The 20,222-nt window shown below is 46.0% G+C and overlaps 1 protein-coding gene across 8 annotated transcripts in view; it reads left to right on the top strand.

Moving 5' to 3' along the window:
- The window catches only part of MGAT5 (alpha-1,6-mannosylglycoprotein 6-beta-N-acetylglucosaminyltransferase), a 330,719-nt gene that overhangs the window by 71,416 nt on the left and 239,081 nt on the right, over positions 1-20,222 (top strand). Inside the window, exon 1 of one of the 8 annotated variants that reach the window (XM_032411626.1) lies at positions 11,630-12,824. The exons of the other annotated variants lie outside the window; for them this stretch is intronic. The gene's annotated coding sequence lies outside the window, so the exon portion shown is untranslated. Of the gene's footprint in view, positions 1-11,629; positions 12,825-20,222 lie in introns of those variants that run through there. 8 annotated transcript variants of the gene reach the window in all.

The raw sequence follows: 20,222 nt of genomic DNA, 5'->3' as shown, positions 1-20,222 counted from the left end.
TCTCTTTATAAAAATAGTAGCCAGTACCTCGTACTTCCCTGCACCCTGTGGGGATGGAGCATTAAATCTCTGTTTAGAAAAACATAATGATTTCCACCCTTTACTGCATGCTGGTCCAACAACTCTTTGATGTCAACATTCTGTGATTTTCTGTCTCTGTTTGATCATTCCAGTTTTCATTCTCTGGTTTTTGTTCCTCTCGTCATTCAGGATTTTCTTTTTGGGGTTGACCTGGAATCCTTTGCCCTTTCTGTTCCTCCCATATTATTTGAACCTTCAACTCTAGGGAAGGTTACCCAAAAATTCTTTGCTTGGGAAATGTCTCTGCCTAATGGCTAGTATCCATTGTTGCTCATCAGTGCTGTTGGTGTTTGAGGGAAGTAGGTATTAATTGGGTACCAACTGGGTCTCTCTGTATGTGGAAGCACAGCAGATGGCAGGATTGAACATGGTCCTTGCCTACAAAGAACTTGAACGGTCTGACAAAAATTATACCTCCTACGCAATTAGACTCTTAAAGCCACTGATGGACCAAAAGTATGTTTTGGAATACTTGAGGATTTATTTTCTGTCTCAGGTCAGTGCCTTTGAAATTAAGAATTGATTACGTAGTCCTGTGCAGAGAACAATGTCTTTTATTTGGACAGTGATGACTGTTTTAGCTGACCCCCCTGCCCCATGATATGGCTGAGGGAGTCATAACATTGGGGAAGTATTCCAGAAATATGTGGATGATTGACCTTGGTAAGGACATTGCTAATAGTCACGCCTGAAGGGTTTCAACAGATTTTGTGCCAAGGGAATATAGCCTTCAGCCTGAATGCTTCAGACGGGGCTGTTTGGAGGTCCCCTGGCGTCATCTTCCTTTCTGAGTTCTGGAAATTTCTCTGACATCTGTAGTGATGCTGCCTTTGCAAGGGCACACCTGTGCCTCTGGACCATGGCAGTTGTCACCAGTTAGTGAAGCCTCTGGTCTCTTTTTCTTTTTTTCTTTTTTTTTCTCCATTTAGACACTGTCCTTCACCCCTTAAAAGTAATTTAGTGCAGTCAAGTGTCACCTGTGTTATTGGCCCTTCTCCATTTATTCATTCACCTAAGGAACCGTTGAGCACTGAGTGCGCACTAGGCCCTGTTCTCATCCCCAAGGATGCAGGGCTGAACAAAACGGATGAGTTCTCTGTTCTCATGGAGCTTCTATTCTGGCCAGCAACGTAAACAGGGTAATGTCTGTGAAGGAAAGAGAAAGGTAAAGAGGAATAGGCAGTTGAAAAAATGGCCAGGGAAAACCTGATCGCCGGCACTGGAGTCGTGAGTTGAAGAGGAGTCCACGTGGAAGGGACTTGCCAGGCAGAGGAGAAAGCAGGTGCTGAGACCCCACAAGGTGGGAGTGAGTTGGCCCTTTCTGTGGGGGGAGGGGAGGGGGGCGGAGGGAGGCTGGTGAGAGCGTGGAAGGCCGATTTCCCATGTCTGCATGTGGCCAGGGTGCAGTGTCACCAGTTTCCCTGAGGTGCCTCGGGAAGTCATTGGAATAAAGAGGCAGCCTTAGGAATGCCGTGTAAACGGCCTCGCCTTTCTGTCACCGCCAGTATTCAGGGTTAGCTACTTGGGAGGTGGACGTTGGAGAGCCACGGGCCGGTTATAAATTGTATTTCCTTCCTCGAAGTGACAGGGCATGCCACCCTCACTGCCTTAATAGATTCGACCTGCACAGTCGAGGCCTTTATCCGCCACAGCAGAAGCTGTGCTTGGTGATTGTCTTGACTAGTGGAGGTGCTGTGGAAGGCAAGTTGGGACCACTCCGACGGCCTGCCTGTCCCCCGGCTGCGATTCCCTGGTGTTCCTTCTTAACTCCTGCTGGTGTAGTGACAGGAAGGAGAAGGGGAATGAAGGATGCCTAGAGCCGCTCATTGTTATCCATACTCCCCGTGCTGGGGCTCTCTTTCCGTATCTTCTCCTTTCTCCTTCCCCAACTGGGGCCCTGCCTAGTTTGCATCTCCTCCTTCCCCATTCCTGTAATTTATTCTCAGGGCTCATAAAGACTTAAAGGTCATGCACCATGTGGCATAATGAAATGCACGTCCCTGGACTTGAAGTTATGACACGGCCTGGGTTTTCTATAAGCTACTTTGGCTTTTGAACACAAAAAGATGGATTTATACTTCAATTTGGGGGAACCTCCCTTTTGTATTTATTTGTTCCATTACCTTTTTTAAAAACCCTCTTTGTGCTTGTTCTTATCCTTGGTGCTGTTCCCCAAAAATGGAGAGGATGTGGTCTTGGCCCTTGTAGGGCCGGTTAGATCTCACTGATGTAGGTTGACCTGTGAGCCAATAGGTCCGGTAAAGTGTTACGTGATAATAGAAAGGCGGGCTCTGTGGGAGCACCACGATATATCTCTGGGGAGCACTAAAGAAGGGGTTGTCTGCTGTCTTTGAACTGGCGGAATTGGGTGGTGGGATGTTGGAATCCTCTGTTAGGCTTTGGCCATAATAAGCAAATTGTTTTTGCCCTGTCCTTTCTATTGAGATGCTTCTTTGCTCTCCTATTATTTCCTCTTGGGGAACCAGTGAATAGGAGAAAAGATGGGATGATGGGGAGGGTTGGAGGAGAGTACGCAGTCAAATGCCCCTTCGAAGCCCCGGGAGGCCCCTCGGAAAAGAAGCCACCATCTTCTGCTGCACCCAGTCAACCTCTGACAGCTCCAGTCAGGGGGGAACAGTTTTTATGATTTGTCTTCCGATCCTTTTCTCCTTTTGCCTTCAGGGTGACCTGTACTTGTCAGATCCCCCGAGGCGCGTGTTACTGTCGAGTGAGGTAACTGCTGCACCATGCTAATGAGAAAACTGACTGGTGGTTTGAGGTGGTCTTGGTGGCCGCCAGGCGCCAGCATCTTTATCGGCTTGACACACTGCTCAGGAGCCCACGCTCCCCATGAAAAGTGCCTGCCGCTTTTTTTCTTTCTTTCTTTTTTTTTTTATTGTTATTAATAAGAGAGCAGTGACTACCCATCCCTCCAGAAGCTGCTGATGACCGAACACTCAGGCTTAAACTGCTCCAGGCGAATTATGTAGTTTGCTGTTTGTAATACAAGCTGCTGGCTTGGGTATGGTTGTTAAATTATTTTCCTTTCTATGATTAGTAATGTAATAGTTGATTGATACTAATGAATACATGCAAATAGTTTGATAGCATTGTTATTATTATTATCATCATCATCATCGTCATTATCATTCCTGAAAACCCTTGTAACCACCTAACCCCAGACCTTGGACTTGCCAGTAACTCGCATCTGTGTGTTCCTCTTCTCTCCCATCCCCTGCCTCCCGCCCCAGCAAGCACTAGCCAGGATTGGAAGTGTACTGTGCGCTTGCTCAGCTTCTGCACCCAGTGGCTGGCCCAGGGCTCGGTACCCGCAGAGGAGTGCCGCTGTAGGTACCCGCCGCTGGCTGCCTTCTGGTACAGCCCAACTCACTTTTTCTTTTTTTTTGTGAGTGGGTAGGTGGCGAATGTCCTGGAACTTCCCCTGTTTGTGAGATTAGCAACAGCATCTCAGAGTATACATTTGAGCGAGGACCTTTTAAAATCATTCTTAGTCCTGTAAGGCCCGTTGCTTCCTTTATAACAATTTTTTTTTTGTCATGCTCTCTTTGCCATCCTGAACATAGGTGATAGATAATAATATAACCTACTAGCACACACAAGTGAAAAAAAAAAAGTCAGGGTAATTTCCTAACTAATGTAAAAGAGAAATGAAAGTAATGCATAATCAAGTAGGTAGTTCATTATCTAAATGCTTGGGCCTGATTATATTAAGAAGACAAAATGAGATAGTCAGTTAGATAGATCCCTGAACCTATGGGTGAAATCACATATAAATGTAACAACTCCAGATAGGGGGTTGATTTGGTGACTCATATTCCAGATGACTACCATCAGTGATACATTTTTTTTTTTTTTTTAAATGGTTCATAGCTTGTGGTCAAGTTCAGAATGAAACAAAATATATTTTTGGCTCATTGTACATGATTGTTACATTCTGGGAAAATTTAGATTATGTTAAAACTGCAGAAAGTAGTTTGTCCCCATACATGCTCCTGTCTAGTGGGTCCTAATCACAGCAGGTCAGAATCCCTGGCAGTGCTCCTCATTTATAATGCAGATTCCTGGGCTCTTTCCCTGGTTATTCAGCAGGTATGGGGTGGGGCTCTGGAATCTGCATTTTTAGGGAGCATCCCAGGTGATCCCAGTACAGATAGTGGGTCCAGGGACAAGCTTTGACTCACCAGTTGAAACTGTCAATCTTTATTCACCTTGAGTGCTCTCTGAGGGATGGTCTAGGGAAAAGAGCCACCCAGGGCTTGCTCATTTTAATATTTGTTAAGAACAGTTGGTCTTCCAAGTAAGCTATGGGTCAGTCACGGGAGGAATGATCAGAATTTTGGTGAGTCCTGTAAAATAAGTTTCTAGCTCCATGATTCTTACATTTAAAAAAGAAAAGCATTTTCGAGAAGCTGGGGTGATAGAGGCATTCAGAAACCCTAGAGTACCCAGGGTTTGTGGGAGGCATGAAAGTATGAGGAAGCCAGCTGGCATTCTGGAAAAGGGCAAGCACTGATCTGGACTCTTTTTTGCAGCACTTTGCTGCTTGTGATCTTAGGCTTCGTTCCACATTTTCAGAGGGACTTATGGGACCTCTTTGACTCTCAAGGGCCCAAGGAACTTCGGGCTTATACCACCCCCTTCCATTAAAAATACAGAGAAATTTAAAAATACTCCATATTGGAAATTACATTGTATGACTGCATCCAAGCTGGATCATATTCTTCTGATTTTAGAAGAATGAAAGCATTTTTGTGGGCCCCTCAAAGTTTCATGGGCCCTAGGCACTGAGCGTGCTGAGCCCTGTGGATGAGTTGACCTGGCGCCTTTCTGAACGTGGATTTCTTCACCTGAAGAAATGAGGTAGTAGCTGCTTTGCAGGTATGTTCTAGGCATCAGATAGGACATGAGCAAAACCTTCTAGCATATTTACTACTTGGCACAAATTGGAGCTGTTGTACAAGGGCCAAGAGGAAACATTCCATGTAAGAGTGAGCCTTTGTATAGACACTTCTAAAAGGATCAAGCTTGTCCTCTCACTGCTCGATTTTTCTTAATTAATCATGTTACATGGAGATCCTTTTCCCTCCTAATCTTCTTTCTCCTTCACGCCAACACTCATTTCATGTATCCTTGTGATTCCCACCATCTGTTGGCTTTGACACCCCTCCCACCCCTTTGGGAGGATCATGCGGTCATGTATGCATCTTTTAAGGGAGAGTGAATGGAGATGCATTTGGTCTTACTACTGGTGGGAGGATTTTTGCATCCCAGTACTAGAAATGCTAATTTCCTCCTGACCGTGTCCTTGTTCTGTACTGTGTCTCCTCCTTCCTGTAGCCACTGACATCAGCTCCCGGGAAGGTGAATTGAGAGACTGGAAAGAAAACTTGGGTGTTGGCAAGTGGCATGATACCCTGGGCTTATGTGAGAACCTTGGCAAGCCAGAACTCGGTAAAGGAAGAGAAACAATGTAAAATGGAACATTAGGGAACCAACTAGCTGGTAGAAAGGAGAGAACAGGGCATACGTAGGGCAGGGAAGCCAGAAGGAGGGAGTCAGGGTGAAGTGCGGGCCCCCAGGACGGAGCCCAGGAAATCATTATTCCTTAAAACCAAAGAGCCCGACTAAAACAGGACCTGTTAAGATCATCTGATACTGCTCTTGGGTCGTAAATCCACTCAGCAGCTCATGAACAAGTGTCTCCTGAGCCCCTGATGGGCGCCAGGCCCTGGGGACACTGTGGTACAGAGGCCTGCCCTCAGTGAGCGTGTCTTGTACTGAAAGGGAATTATACGCTGCGTCAGCAAACCAAGACCCCTTCAGGTATTCCTCCGTGTTCTGAAAATGACAGAGAGGGGCAGAATGAAAGCATGTGGCCACAGGGTTGCTTTCACTAGGCTAGGGTGAGACACATTTGAGGTGAGGCTTCAGGGAGGGAAGGGGACAGTCATGCATAGATCTGGAGGAAGGGCATTCACAGCAGAAGGGGCAGCAAGTTCAAAGGCCCTGAATCGGGAGCAAGACTCAGCATGTTGCAGGAAATGTTAGGTGGCCAGTGTGTGTGCGTCTGCTAGTCCATAGGGTAGAGAGGAAGGAGAGGCTGAGGGCTAGTCATTGGCTAGATCATGTAGATCATGCTCCAGTGTGGAAACCCCTGGGCAGTTCACACTGGGGCGTGCCATCTGATTTATACGTGGGAAGGATGACCAAGTGCCCTGTGCAGGGTGAAGGCTGGTGGGTGGGGAGAGTGAGCAAGGCCGGGGCCTGTTGCTGTGACCTGGGTGGGAGGTGAGGGTGGCTGGGATTGCAATCGAGGTGGCAGAGATGGTGGAAAAGAATCAGATTTAGGATAAATATTGGAGGCAGGGTTGATGGAATTATGGGTGGGTTAGATATGAAAGGTGGGCTGGGATGAAGAGGATGTGCGGGTGAGCGCTAGGGTTTTGTTTTAGCACTGGATGCCAGTTACCGAGCTGATGCGTGCATCTGCATGAAATGAGCAGCTCTGTTAATGGGCCACCTATGTTGTGGATATTCCTCAACATTCCAGTGGAGCTGATGAGCAAGCACTTGGATATTTGGATCTGGTGGTGCTCACCCACGTGAGGGATCCAGGCTGGATAGACGAATTTGCTATCATGGGACAGGGTGCACACACTAAAGGAGAGAAGAGATCAGAGGTCTGAGGACAGAGCCTAGGGGGTCCCAACATGACGAGTTCTGGGAGAGAAGTCAGCCAGGGAATTGCTGCAGTGTCCTGAAGGCAGATGAGTGAAGAGGAGCAGTTCTTTAAATAGAAATACCTATAGATGACAGGAAACCAGCAGCATAACATGCCCTGAGAAAGAATAGTGATTAATAGGTGCTTAAAACTATGGTGTTCTGGCCCTGGGATGCTGGGAAACCTACCTGAAGAGGCTCTTCCTAATAGAGGAATATGATCCTGTAGACTGTTAGACTGTTATATTGTCTTATATTTGTGGTGGGGATTATTGGCTTTCTGAGCAAAGCCCTTTGACATTTATGGACGGAGTGTATTCATTATTATTAAGAGGAATTCCCTGAAATGAATGTCAGTTCTTTTTTTCCCCTAAGCTTTGCTCTCTGAATTACCATAAAGTTTATTTAAGGAGCTTGTGATTGGTAAGAGGAAAGACGGAAGGGTGATTTCTAAAGCTTCTCATGGCCACTTCCTGCCAAATCTTGGCATCTTTTCACGTCTAATGGGGAAGAGAGATGTCCTCTGTAGATACAAAGGACCCCTAAGATGTTGTTGTGAATAGTGGGGATGGGCTAGCTCCTTCCACTTAGGCAAGCCCTCTCTTGATCTGTAGCGTATTTGGGAGGAAGGGGGTGTATTAGTCTCCTATTGCTGCCGTAACAAATTACCACCCTTAGTGGCTTAAAACAAGGCAAATTTATGTTCCCGTTGTGGAGATCACAGATCTGAAGGGCTGCATAGAGACAGAACGGGGCGGGGGGTGGGGGTGTGTGTGGCCATGGAGACGGAGGGAGATTGCAGTGACGAAGTCACAAGCCAGGGAATGCTAGCAGCCATCTGAAGCTGGGAGAGCCTCGAACACATTGTCCCCTCAGGCCTCTGGTGGGAGTGGGGCCCTTCTGACACTTCATTTCAAGCCACTAAAGCTGATTCAGGACTTCTGAACTCTAGAACTGGGAAAGAAACATTTCTGTTACATTAAGCCACGAAGTTTGTGGTTAAGTTTGTGGTAATTTGTGAACGCAGCGGTGGGGAACTTATATAGAGTCTCACTGTGTTCCTTTCTTGAGGCTCTAGGGGAGAAAGTTACCTTGCCTTTTCAAGCTTCCAGGGGCTCCCCCGTTCCTTACCTCACGACCCCCTTTCATCTTCAAAGCCAGTCTTTCCTGACACTTTTGATTGACTGATTGATGCTGAAACCTGGGATTGAACATTTGTTGACACTTTTTAGACATGGACTTGTGCCTCCTTCATCCACATGTAAGGACCCTTATGATTCCGGGGGACCCACCTGGATAACCCAGTATAATCTTCTGAAGGTCATCGATTAGCAGCCTTAATTCCATGTGTACCTCTAATTCTTCTTTGCCATGGAAGGCAATGCATTCACAGGTCCTGGAGTAAGGATGGGGACATTTTGGGGGGGCAGTTATTCAATACTTGAATGTAAGGTGAAGAGATAGATCTTCCTGGGAAACCTAACTCACTCATCTGAGGTTACATGGCATATATATCCTCCTCCTCCAACTACAGGAGCTGGCCAGACCTACACATTTTGGCCCCTAGGTCAGGCTTTCTCAAGGCACATGGCAAACCGCCATGATGATACTAACAGGTCAAAAAAAAAAAGTTGCCTTCCAGAGACATTGATCATTTGCTTCTGCTAGGCTCACAAGTGATTTTAAGAGCCTAGCAATGTATGACCTTGGAAGCCCCTGTCTTGTACAGTTGTCACTGAGCTCAGACACCAGGCCGCAATGATTGTGCTTTGCTGCCTACTGTCCCCTGCTGCCACTAAGCCTGCAGTCTTGGCAAAATGACTTGCCACAGCTCAGGGAAGTTGTAAGGAGAGGGACTAGCTTTTACTCTATTGCCTTGTTGCTTTGTGGTCGAAACTCAATAAAGGTTCACGAATCGTAGCTGGACATTGGCCACACCTTGTTTGAAGGTGAAAAGACCTCGTGTTCTATTTCTAAAAGATTTCATATTTGTCACATTGTCTCCTAACCGTATCAGTTTTGTCGCTGTCATTCTAGCGAGGCCTGCCTGGGGAAGATAAGTGAAGGATTGCCAAGGACACAGCAAGTCAGCTCTTAGAAGTAGTGCTTTCTGAATCTTGGCTGATTTTTTTTTTTTTTTTAAAGTGGACCATTATTTTCCAAACTTCAACCAGTTTTTACCATGTCTCTGTGACCACCTGTACTAATTACTTAAAATACTCATCTTCAAATTTATTCCAATTCATTTATTTTTAAATTTTATCCCATTCTATCTCATTCTAATTGACAACCCATACAAATTTAGGGATTTGGTGTGCTTGTGCATGTTAAAATAAATACCTAACTATTAGAATAGAGTGTCTATATTATATGTATCATAGTGTAGATGTACCACACTCAGAAAAACCTGTATTAGACCATGCTGACTTTCTCAGGAGCCCAGTGCCCCAAGGAAAATAATCTTTGAGGATTGAGTCATCAGCCAGGCTTGTATTAGCTTCAGCAGCTAAGAGGGTGGCTAGTTAGCCAGTTAAGAACTTTTCAGGTAGAGTACCTATCAAGCAGGGAGTGGACATACCTTTATTCCCAGCAAGCAAAAGGGTGCAGCTTCTTCTTCTAGTATTTGCAGTATAAATAACATGTATATGTATATACACGAAAAACCTTCATCTTTATTTCATTTGGCAATAAAGCTAAGGAAGAACTTACATTACTTCTATATGAAATGTTTAAGGAGATAGGGTCAAAATAGAGAGCCTTCGCTAGAACCATGGTAAGCCACGAAACTCAATATCCAAGGGATGTGAACATTTAATAAACATAACTCTGTATCTATTTGGTCTTTCTTGGCTGGGCTTTTAAAAAATATATTTTATACCATGTTCTTTGTTTTAATAAAACTTTATCTGACTCTCAGCGTCTGGTGAAAATAAAAGAATTAAATAAAAAAGAGGATCAGTAAGGAAAGGCCCCGTTGTTGGGGATCAATGTCCGTTTTTCCAGGTGTCTTGAGAGCAGGGTTGCCTGGAGGTCACTGTTCCCTCAGCATGGAGGAAGCCACATCCATGTAAAGACCAAGGCCTGTCCTGCTACCCTGTGTCACAGGCATTTACCTGCCTTCCTCTTTCTATTGCTTTGGGGTCTTTGTTGGGGTCAGGGGTGTGTGTATGGGACTGGCTTCTTTGTACAACATCATAAAACACCTTCAAATGATTAACTTGATTCCTGGGCCTTTTGCCCAGCTTTGAGAGAATGTAAAATCAGATTTCTCTGGAATTGGGGAGCATCTCCACCTTCCTCAAAAATTAAGGATCTTGTTTTACCTGGAAAATTGTGAGCAAGACTTGGGATTTCCCATGCTAGCAGTCTGTTTCCCTCTTCTCCATTGCCTTCCCCTTCTCCAGAAATACTCCTTTATGGTTCTATTGTGATCTACCAAACTACTATTCTTTTAGGGAGTGGGAAGATGCCAATAAGACCTTGAGACGTGTGTCTATTGAGTGATGTTGGTAAATGAACCTACTGGAATGCTGAGTTCCACGTGGCGAAGATGCTGATTTGCTGAAGCTGATGCTTGTGTGAAATATTTGACTCCTCTTCTTGACATTAAGATGCTGTTTTGCTCTCTGGAAGAGTTCTGTCTGGACAGGCCTTTTGAATATTTGCATTGATTTCCAGAGAGTCTGCTGCTGACTTGGGTAAAGGCATCACATTACCTACCCCGTCACTTCATTTTCCTGGAGGAGAGTAAGGCAGCCAAGTGACAGGCTGGCAGCAAATTGGACTACGGGGCTGAAATTGCAGGGCGATAAATAGGTGGTTCAGGGGGTGAAGTGCTATTTTGTCTAATCAGATATTGGCTAGCTTTACAAAGGTTAAACACATCTGGGTAGTGAGAGTTGGGGGTCTCTCCTTTTAAATCTTGCATTCTGAGATGAGGAGGGTCATTGTCAAATGCTCTTGGGTCCTAGTTGGGCTCTAAGCCCCATCCTGGCCAACTTCCACCTGTGATTCTGTGATCCCCCATTGAGCCACATCATGAAGGCCAAGATGAGGGGAATGGATGAGAACCTTCGAGTCTTCAAGAATTAAAGCTGGGAGCAAACCTGAGCCAATATTTCTGCCCCCCTTTTTTTTTTTTTAAACAAATGAGGGGAGGCTCGAAGGGTGAAGGAATTTGCCCCAGTTCACACCACCAGCTAGTACCTAAGCTTTTTCCAGAGGAGAGAGCATCAAGAACTTAGAGCCACCTAACAGCCAGTCCACATTTTGATAGAGAGGCATTGAGGTAAATAGTCACTTAACTAAGAAACTAGTTACCCCTGATTTTATTTTATTTTATTTTATTTTATTTTATTATTTAAGATTTATTTATTTGACAGAGAGAGAGACAGCTAGAGAGGGAACACAAGCAGGGGAAGTGGGAGAGGGAGAAGCAGGCTCCTGGCCGAGCAGGGAGCCCGACGCAAGGCTCGATCCCAGGACCCTGGGATCGTGACCTGAGCCAAAGGCAGACGCCCAACGACCGAGCCACCCAGGCACCCCACCCCTGATTTTATTTTTCACTTTTTATTGACATCTCATGTACATGCCGAGAAGGACACCTGACAGGTGTGTAGCCCGATGAAACTCCACAGAGGGCACACACACACTCACCTCACCACCCGGATAGACAGGACATAGCTCGTACTTGAGAAGCCCCCGCATGCTCCTTTCTGGTCACTACCCGTCCAACCCGGCAGCCACCGTCCTGACCTCTAACAGCTCACATTACTTTGGTCTATGTTAGTGTTCTCTCTATAAAGGAACTCACGCAGTGTGTACTATTTCGTGTTTCGCTTCTGCTCAGTGTTTGTGAGATTCATCCGTATTATTGTGTATAGTTGCGGATGATTCTTTCTCGTTGTAGTAGAGTATTCCAGTGTGTGAATATGCACATTTATTGATCCATGTATTGACCTGTCGATCCATTCTACCATAAGTGGGCATTTAGATGATCTCCCAGTTTTCAAAGTTAGGAACAGTGCTTTTGAAAACACTAGTGTATTTCTCTTGGGGAGCCTAGGTGTGCATTATAGTTGAGGATATGCTTATCAGTGGAATATCTGGGTCACAGCGGGTATGCATGTTCAGCTTTATGAGATACTGTCAGTTTCCCTAAAAGGTTGTACCAACTTGGACTTCGGCCAGCAGTGTATGAGCACCCTCCTCCCTTATATCCTCAGTATACTTAGCATTTCCTGTCCTTTTCACTTTGGCCACGCTGGTGGGTCTGCATTGCTGTGATGTTGGGATTTTAAGCTGACCCTTTGTATTGGGTTCTGAAGGACTTGGTTATGGGCTTTTGTTTTATGCTTACCATGGACTTTGTCATCTTCACTGTTTTTAGATCGTGACCTTAGAAAGGCATGATTATTTTAAGTTTCCAGAGAGGCTGATGCATTCTAACAGACTTCATGATCTTTCAGCTGTTCTGCAAGAGAGAAGCTTGTGGAGTTGGTGCTTCGACGAAATAACATTCTGCTCTCACCATATGTTTGGTGTGTTGCAGTGAGATCAGCAGAAATCGGGAACAAGGTCCAAATCAGGCCAGCTTAATTTGGCCTGGTTGTATTTGTGAGCACCAAACCTGGACACTTAGAGTTCTCCACAAGGGAGTCAGCAGGTGAAAGAAGGATAAGTCTGAAGCTTGTGCACATTGAGGTCCTGAGACCAGAACTTGATTTGCAGCTTTTGAGTGGGAAATTCCCCTGTTGCAATCCCATATACATCCAGGATAGAGGGAAGCTGCAAAGACGGAAAATGAAGACGAAGTAGCTCAGAGCCACTTGACAAGTGAAAACACTACCCTAGTGTTACTTCTTTGTCCATGTTTTTTTGGTTGGCCCAGGCAGTTTCATGATCGAAAGAATTTGCTGAGAAGATCCTGGACGAAAACTGGAGCTTGGCTAGGAAACAGTGCTGGTCCGTGAAGCGTGCTGGAGAGACCTGGCTTTCCTTCTGTAAGCGGGTAATATGAGTCATTTTCCAGCTATTTTCCTGACAGCTTCAAACCCAGCCTAGGCAGGTGATTAATGAAGACAGGTTTGGCATTGTTTTTATGCTGCTTTAGCCATTTCTGCTCTTCACCTAGGCACTGTCTCAGGTGTTCTGTGAAGGAGGGTGGTGGGTGTTAGGGGTGAGGTCTCCAGACTTGTGATTCCTGTGCTTGATGGCCCTTGAGTTGAGGACCGATCGAGTAGATTGGAGCTCTGGTCTGCCTGAGACAGGTGCCTTGCTTAGCATAGGGATGCTTTTGCCAGAAAATAGAGCCACTGTGGGCTTTGCAGAAGACTGCCTTTGATAGGATAATGGGATGCTGTTTTCTAGGATCTTGATGACTTGTTTTCTCATTACCCACTCTGTGGATTGTGTTAGGAGGTGGTTAGCCCTTCTAGGAAGAGAAAAGTTCCTGGAGGTTGGTAGGATCCTCAAGGGCCCCATGTCAATCATTCCTTCCATGGTGTTGGGTAATAGTTGAATGAATGTCTATGTTTTTGGGATATAACTTTCAGGACTCTGTTATTACTGTTACTATAAATGTGACATTATATTGGGTGGAAGAGGATGAGTGTACCCGAAGGGGGTGTGTGTGTGTGTGTGTGTGTGTGTGTGTGTGTGTAGTGTAGTATAGTATAGTGAGTATAGTATAGTGAGTGAGTTTTTGTAGCTGAAAGGAAGGAAAGAAACATTTTTTGAGCAGTGATAGCTGCCCAGGACTGTGCCAAGCCTTTGCATTTTCATATTCTCTCATTCCATCTTACTTGATGCTCCATTTTCTGTATGTGAAACTGAGGCTTGCCAGGCTTCCTAATTTGCCAGACCAGAGTTTCCCGAGAGAGCAATGGAAAATCAATGTGGCTAGTGAAAAACTGAGCTGAAAGCTGCCTGGGAGAGGAAATGCGTCAGGGAAAGACTGCGTCGGCCACCAAGGCAGCAGGTACCCTCAGCAAGGCCATTGATTAAGGTATTTTATTTCTGAAATTTGGTTGGGTTTCAGGGCTTCCTGCATTACCACGGCTACAACTATGGTTTGGTCACCAAGACTTTCTCGTTTTTGAAGACAAGCCCTGGGCTTCCTGACCTACTGGCGATTTCTGACTTTTATAGTCTGCAAAGAATAAAGCTGGGCTCTTATCTAACCTCTTGCTGAGAGAAGAGGCCCACCAGAGTGAGTTCGCGGAGTGCAGAGGACATGTCTGCTCTCAGACATGTGGAGCACAAAACTAGGCATTTTGTTGACTAAAGGGGGAAAACATGGAGGATTGAGGGAAAAAAAATGGATCATGACTTAGCAAAATGTTTTTGTATCTGGCCCTTTCCCAAAAGGATTTGACGTCACCACCAGAAATTGTTGTGTGGACTCACTGGGAGCTGGTTCACAGGCAGGCGGTACATGTAGAGGGTGGATAAGGTAGTCCATCAATACCCGCTTACCGTCATTGCTGGCTCCCAGGAAGGGTAGCAGGAAGCGGGTTCCTGATTGGCCTTTTCCACTTCCTTTCCTCAAGAAAGCTTATTAAGTGGCATGTGGGTGGCTCAGTGGGTTAAGCGTCTGCGTTTGGATCAGGTCATGATCCCAAAGTCATGGGATCGAGTCCCGCATCGGGCTCCCTGCTTGGCAGGGAACCTGCTGCTCCCCCTGCTTGTGCTCGCTCTTTTTCTCTGACATATAAACTTTTTTTTTTTTTAAAGATTTTATTTATCAAAATGCACAGTGGTAGGGTTCTAGATGAGGGCAATGATGAACACCCACTAACTTCAAGTAAATCCCCAGTACAATTCAGAAAGTGTTCATTCACATACCTATAACAGATCACACACTGCACACCTCTTAACGTGTTGCCACACTGTGCCAAAGAGCTGTGGTTCTCGGGGTGGCCCTGCCTTCTACACATGTCACTACCTATAAATTAGACTGTTGATTCATCGTCAGTTAGCTATTGCCACATGCCAGGCCACGCCGGCACTTAGTGGCTTGAAACAGGAAGCCTTTTATTGGTGTTCCTGGTTGTGCCATTGAATGGTTCTTCCGGTTGCAGCTGGATTCACTCACGTGACGAGGGGTCAGTCTGCTGGTCTTAGCTGGGCTTTCTTACATATTTGGGAGGTTGGCTGGCTGAGTCTGGTCTCGGATGGTCTCATCTGGGATAGATGGACTGCCTTCCGCATGGTCTGCCCTCTTTTTTGTGATTTTCAGAGGTAAGCAGAACCATGCAATGAGTCTTTTGATGCCCAGGTTCAAAACTGATATGCCTTGACTTGTGCTGCATGTTATCAGCCAAAGCAAGGTGCAAGACCAGGCCAGGGGCAAAGGGTAAGGACAGAGACTCTTCTTGATGAGAGCTGCTGCAGACTGTCCTTGCAAGGGGCATGGGTCCAGGGAGACCCTTAATTGGGGCCATCAGTGCAATCAGTCTGCCACAGTCTTCCTTTTATTCATTCATCCCATAATCCTTGGGGTTCCTCAACAATCCTTCATTCTCTTGTTCCATTCTTCATGCATTAAAACTCAGGAGGGACTATGTACCATTTACTGTGCATAGTCTCTAAGGAAGCCACCGAGGTGAGTGAGATACCAGCTCTGCCCTCCAGAAAGTCATAACCAAAGGGGTGGGAGAAATGGACAAGATGGCGGCCAAGAATGAGAGAATGGGAGTAAGCCCAGAAGTGCGTATCCAAAATGGGCTGTGAAGTCAGAGGAAGGAGTGCACCACATCTGTGAGAGGGGAGCAGCTTCCCAGAAGAGGAACGAAGTCACCCTGAAACTGGGAGCAGGGGATGATTGAAGAGCAGGGCAGGAAGAGGGTGCACAGCAGGGGGAGCCGGGCTGGGGGGAGGGTAGGAGGCAAAAGGACCTCAGGAGCTTCTTCTGGAATGCTTCGTTTACTGTGGGGGTGGGAAACGGCACAAGTGAAGGTTGGAGGAGTGTTCTTGGGCTGGGTAGAAAAGCCTGCCGTCAGAGGCTCAGACATCATTGATGGCCAAAAGGCAGTTAGCAAGTTTTTTGTGGTTTTTTTTTTGTTTTGTTTTTTTTCCCCATCCCAGTGACTCATGCATTAAGTTTAAGGAACAAACAGTATGATTGTTGTACCCTGATGCTCTTTCCTCATCAAAAGCAAGAAAGCAGGACAGCGTAGTTCTGTGGATTCCAGATCGTGGGCTGAGGTGCTCTGGGGGGGAGATCACAGGACAGTCACAAGGATGCCATGGGATATTACCAAGTTTTGAGGAAAACACAGCTCCATCCGCCAGACATCACTTAACTATTACTGTTGAGTTGTTCGGACCTAACTTACTTAGGAAATGGAGCTTTTACTATTTCTTTTGTCCCTAAGGGTGTCATGAAAAAACTGTATCACTAACAGCACTGTCAAGTGAGGAAGTTCAAGTCTGGGAACCTCTGGTGAAGTTGTCAAGAGTACTTGGTTGGAATTCTGCCCTGTCCTCTTATGAGAGAGGCGACCTTGGACGATGCATGATTTTCTCTGACCTGTTTCCTCCTCTGTCAAGAGTGGAGATGGCCCTTCCCCAACCCCCTGCCAGGTTATTTGAGAGGAATAAATAAGTAAAGGGCTTTCAATGGAGCCTGGCAGAGTATAAGCCACCTTCTTACCCTTGTGAGTTCAGCATCGCCACCATAACTGGACTCTTGCTAAATCAGTTGTCTGTCTGTGAGGGCACCACCAACACAGCATGGCTACCTGTCAGGGAAGGGAAGGCCTGCTGACGGGCCTTTAGCAGCAACTAGGACTTGATATTCCACATGAGATTGGAGGCTGAAATGGGCACGGCTGCACATCATTGTCCTCATCCATAGGATTCCCGACCCACCCCCCCCACCACCCCAGCCTCTCATTTCAGGAAACTTACTTTCCAAACACAACTCTGGTTTCACAGTGATGTGCTCAGGCACGTGCATTCACATTCTGTCCCTTTCCTGTGTACCACCCCCTGCCCCCGCCCCCAGTCAAATGACCCATCTCTACAGAAGAAGGCTCAGATGAAAGGAGCACGAGATGATCCCCCTGCCTTGTCATTTCATGCATTCATGGACAGGAGCAGGACAGCCTGATAATGTTGGGGTGTGGGCAGGTGGGGAGGTGCTCCTGCATGTGTCCCCAAATCCTCTCTGCACACCAGGTGGGCTTTTGTTTGTAGTGATAAGCTGATTTGTGGCTCATTGTCCCCCGTTTCCAGTTGGTCTCCTCGTTTTTTCTGAAGAGGGACGCAGGTTGCAATGGGGTGGATTCCATGCTCTGTGTGTGTGTGTGTGCACATGGGATGCTGTTGTGTTTTGTGTTCGGTGGCAGGGATCTGCCCACTTTCCTCCTCATCCCTCTCCATCAGTCAGTCCCCTTTTGTCCAGGGAACTTTTTCTCTTTTTTCGTCCCACAAATGTCACTCTGCTTCTGTCTCTGACTTGGACCTGGGAGTTGGCTGTGGCCTCGTTTCTCATTCTGGTCGTGTTCCTTTTGGGTTCTGCCAAATCTCTTCTGCATTTGTTTTTCACCTCAGCACTCTATTCTGTCAGCAGTTCAGTGAGCCTTTTCCAAGCTCATTTTTCCCCATTTGCTTTTTAATTAGTTTTCCTCTCCTGCCTCTCCTCTCCATACCTCCATCCCGCCATCCTTCTGTGGATAACAAGTCCATGTCTCACGATTTCTCGCCCGCTGTTAAGAAAATGTAGGTCGGAGCAATGCCAATCATGGTTATTGTTTCCAGGCTTGTGGCTTTGTCTTGAAAATTTCAGGTTTATTCATTTGTCATCTTGCTCTGGAGGAAGGCGTGTGGCCTGTGTGCGGGCATTGCATGACCTGCGGTAAGTTTCCAGAGGCAGGGACTTGGTCTCTCTCCATGGAGTATTTGTTGGAAAGGATTTGTATTTTAAAAATAAAGTGCTCTGAGTAAGTGAGTAAGTGTTAACCTGTGTCTTTAAAATAAGTCTTTCAGAAGCCAGGAAGCCAAGCTTTATTTTATAGATTCAGGCACAGTCTCTGAAACTCCTGAAATGTTAAATAACCATTAGTGTCTGTGTATTTTTTGGGGGGTGAAGAGTGTTCGTAGCTTTTATCAGATTCCCAAAGGAGCCTGTGGCCTCCAAATATTAGGATTCCCTGCTTGGGTTATTTAGAAAGCCTGAAGAGATTGGAAATTATAATATGTGATCTAGAAGCAAAGGATAGAGGTCTCAGGGGCACACAGTAAAACCTGTTTCGAGGGCGGCTGAAGCCCTTTTTGGGCCCCTGGCAATGCACGCATCCAGAACCCAGAACCATGACATCTAAACCAAGAGTGGTAATAAAGGAGGTTGAGATCTGTTTTTGAGAGATCCCACTTGTACTCATCCTTCCCCCTTAGGGTTGACTTGGGATGGACTGTTAGAGGTTGAATGGAATAAAAGAGAAAGGTCATTACCCTGGGAATTTCCATTCTACAGTGCACCCACCAAGCTCGTCCTCTGTGGCAAGTTAGCTGAGCCCCTCAGAGCATGGTGTAGCTGCCAGGAACAAAGAAGGTCATGGTCCCTGCTGGAGCTCCTGGGTCTTGGCTACTCATAGGGCGTGGGGCACACAAACCAGCCCGGCCTGTCAATAAGACCTGGGAGCCGTACTAGATATGCAGACTCAGAAGGCCTGCTGATTCACAGCCCACAGAATACCCAGATTCCCAGGCGACTCCCAGGCCCAGTAACGTTCAAGGAGCAAAGTTCTCGTGCACCCTGTTTCTTGCGCAGCGGTCAGAGCTCTCTGAGGCATCGTGTCCCATCAGTGTTTCAGAGGAAGTTCTGATTTCCTGTCATTTTTATGAGGAATTTTCATGCAAAGTAATTTAGATATGTGTCTGTAGGCCTGTATGTGGTTTTGTGATTTTGGTTTTGGACCTTTCCGTGAGTATTCACAGGCAAATGCACAAAGCAGAAAAATAATCGTTTTTTGACTATCCGCTTGAGGTGTAGGGATAGAAAGATACCATCATGCCCACCATATGTAATCACCATAGAAGGTGCTGAGGATTGAAGCAATAAGATACTGGTGCTGCCCTTGAGAAGTCTGGTCCCGGGAGATAAGCATATAGAAGCATAATTTCATCTCATTGTATTGTATCTTGTGATGGCATATGGGACCAGAGACCAGAGTAGGTGGTTCTTTGCCCTATGCTGGGGTGGCACCAACATTACTATATGCTGATAGGTATGATGAAGACATTTTTAGTGCTTTACCAGACTTCTCACCTCTTCAGGGAGCTGCCGTCATGCCTCCTCAAACTGTGAATGAATAGCCCCTTTTGTGTGTTCCAGTAAGTAGCTCGAGTAGTCACTTGTTTGGTTACCAGCCTGCTGGTGTGTAGCCTGAGAGACAACACGCACTGAGTACTGCTTTGCCCCTTGGCTAAGAGTCTCTGCTTCCCACGAAGGGTAATGACTTCCCCTGCAGAGACTTTCTGTCCTCGTCATCTCCACCTGAAGGCGTGTTACGTTTAAATTCTTTTCCTTCCTTCCAAATTGCCTAGCCGCAGCATTGTCACTGATCCCTGTAGCAGAACTAACCCCATTTGGAAATGGAGGAGGTGGATTTTGACTCTCTCGATGCAAGATTGTTAAGAGTTTTGCAGGAGGGAGAAGCAATGACCCTCCAATACGTGTACTTTCTGTTTACAGGTATGGAACAAACACTATCTGGGAAACGAGAGTGTTTGCAATCAGCCTACTGCTTTTTTTTTTTTTTCCCCCTATACCCTGACTTTGATTTTCCACACTCCTTTGCTTTGGAGTCAAATAACTTGGAATCAGGTTCCGTAATCATTTACTTGCTGGGTATGCTAGGGAAGTGCTATTGGCTAACTCTCCGAACCTCATAGGTGAAGTAAGGAGCAAAGATTTCAAAATGATAATTAAGAATGAAATGACATGGTGTATGCAGAGGGTCTAGTAGATCATTCAATCATGAGTTTGATATTGAGTGCCTAATATTTAGCGGGCACAGTTGCTGAAACGAGGTGCTATTCACTGTGTTGAAATCTACCTCGAAGTAAAGCAACCAACACCACGTGCCCTCGTTGGGATCTTAAAATGCTTTACTCTACGAGTAAACTAAAATGCGAGGCAAGGAACACAGACATATAAAGCAGCCTGCATTAGCTTCCATGGCAGATTGGAGAACCATGCCCCAATTACTCCATTCCTGCCAAGGGCGCCTCACAGGAATGAGTTCAGTATTAGAGGCTAGTCCCATTTTTCAGGAGATGCTAGAAGCCCAGATTTTTATGTGAAATCTCCTTGTGTTTCACATATTGGTAATTAATTAAGAGAGAGTGTTCCTGACCCGATTTCTAGTCTAGCATCAAATGACAAAGATGTA

This window comes from Phoca vitulina, unplaced genomic scaffold, assembly GCF_004348235.1.
Source record: "Phoca vitulina isolate PV1807 unplaced genomic scaffold, GSC_HSeal_1.0 scaffold1, whole genome shotgun sequence".
Lineage (NCBI taxonomy): Eukaryota > Metazoa > Chordata > Mammalia > Carnivora > Phocidae > Phoca > Phoca vitulina.
The sequence above is the reverse complement of the archived record's forward strand: the minus strand, read 5'-3'. Positions and strand labels throughout refer to the sequence as shown.